At 38.7% G+C, this 1,988-nt stretch overlaps 1 long non-coding RNA gene across 1 annotated transcript; it reads left to right on the forward strand.

Annotated features, from left to right (window-relative positions):
- The first annotated feature begins 427 nt into the window (after positions 1 to 427).
- On the forward strand, positions 428 to 1,430 carry LOC125503181. Its single transcript, XR_007280708.1, has 3 exons — positions 428 to 517; positions 626 to 662; positions 1,345 to 1,430. It is a non-coding gene; the product is annotated as an uncharacterized LOC125503181 (long non-coding RNA).
- The last annotated feature ends 558 nt before the right edge of the window (positions 1,431 to 1,988 follow it).

Raw genomic sequence — 1,988 nt, forward strand, 5'->3', positions numbered from 1 at the left:
GCTCTGAAGCCTGTGAAACGTGAAACGAATTGATATATTCTGATTTGCTAGTCCGGGCGGTTTCAGCTTTGAGCTTCTTCTGACCCTGTTCGGGCTTATTTAAACCTTAAAAAATCACATTGCTTCTGAGCGCTCAACAGAAAATGTATATACGGAGATTGTGAGGAAAATCACTTGCGAAATACTGCCGCCCCCGCTGAACAAGTGCAAGAGTTTCCCGCTAGTGATTTTCCTCAAAAGACCCATTCAGCAGAATAACTCTGTTTTGATCATTCGTAGGTGAAGCTCCTCTAGCTCAGGAATTGTGCGATGAAACAGGCGGAGTCCATCCAAGCTGGTTATTGTGGCTTTGCGTGGCATTCGGGGTTTTGTTCTTGATCATGTTGATCATCAATATTTTCCTATGCTCCGCCATGACTTGTGCCTGCGCCCGAACTGAGATAATCGAAAAAGAGCCGAGTATAATTGAAGATTACGACCCATACCGCAGTTGGCATGGAAGCCAGTATGGTTCCAGGTAAATTCCGCTTTACTCAACCCCTTTGGTTAATCCCCTAGACTAAGACCAAGTCAAATTCTCTTAGACAATGAAATGAGACTTGAACAGGAATTGTTTGCTTTACAGGGCCAGCCTGAGGATGACTCCCTAGGAGTCAAAACCGGTAGGCAATCAGTAACTATACCCTCTAATTCGATACTGACTTTGAAGCTTAACATTTCCAAAGTGTTTGCACTTCGCCTGGAATTATTCTATGGTCACCATCTATTTTTTGCAATAACGGGAAGTGCGAGCATGTTAGATAGGTGCTCAGTAGTTAGCTTGCATTCTTCAGAAAAAACCAGGAAATCTACATTTAACCCATTAAAAATCGCGTTGTTTTAATGGGACTAATTTCACTTTTCTGCTAGATTTTCGGTAGGAATTCAGTGCACGCTTCCAGCGAAATTTGTTAGTGGAAATGGCCAGTAGGAACAATGGATTTCAGGCCAATTTTTTTATTATTTCCCAACTTGTACCTCTTGAAATTTTTGAGAGTAATCATCCAAATAATCCCTCATAGTTTAACAAAGAGTTGAAAGAAATAACCAAAGTAAATCATAAATAAAAAACGAATAGCCCTTGGCCGTTGGTCCAGGTTGCGAACAAATCTCTTTTGAACCAGCAGTGAGCAAAATTTCAGTAAACCTCAACAAATTTCCATCAGTAACCCCCCTTTAAAGCTTCAATCAGATTCTTTCTTAATCCTTGATAATTTACATTCCCTATGGTGTTAACTAATCCTCATGCTGACTGATGAACCTTTGCCAGTTGCCAACCATTTTCTGCATTGTTTTTCTTTATAGATATTCGCTAAATGGAGCCCCTCAGCACCCCAAAGGCTACACATCTGGGGGCTCAACACTGAACTCAGCTAGGTCGATTTCTTCCCATAGCGATCATTATGCCATCGTCCATTCCCGACCTGGAAGCAGGGGATACAACACGAAAAGTCGGGGTCCTCCTTCACACATTGGAAGTCATTATAGCGGCAAATAATTTAGGTTTTCGAGTGAAATTTTGTGTAAAAACTACCTTTAGAAACTGGCAGCTTGTTGCTGATGCTCGTTGATTAAATTGTAAATATTGGACATGAGTTTAAGGAAATTTGAGTCATCAAAACTCTAGAAGATTTGATTGTTTACCGAAGAAAGCAAAACTGTAATAGACGTTAAACTAGAAACGATGTGGCATATATTTGTAGTCTAAGCTATTAATTGTTACCTTTTATATTTTTATATTTAATAGGTTTTCTGCAATGTTTTAACTGTGCTTATTCAGCAGCGTACTTGTAACCGGATAATTCTGTAAATCAATTATACCTTATTGCATTACAATTTGCAACAACCATATTGTATAAAGTCTGATAATTATGTTAAATGCAATTTTTCTCTGTACATAGAGCGTTGAATAAATTAACTCTATTAATATAAAGTTGTTTATTTAATTA

The sequence above is a fragment of the Dendroctonus ponderosae genome, unplaced genomic scaffold, assembly GCF_020466585.1.
Source record: "Dendroctonus ponderosae isolate FM_Combo_2020 unplaced genomic scaffold, Dpon_F_20191213v2 Dpon_F_20191213_1288, whole genome shotgun sequence".
NCBI lineage: Eukaryota > Metazoa > Arthropoda > Insecta > Coleoptera > Curculionidae > Dendroctonus > Dendroctonus ponderosae.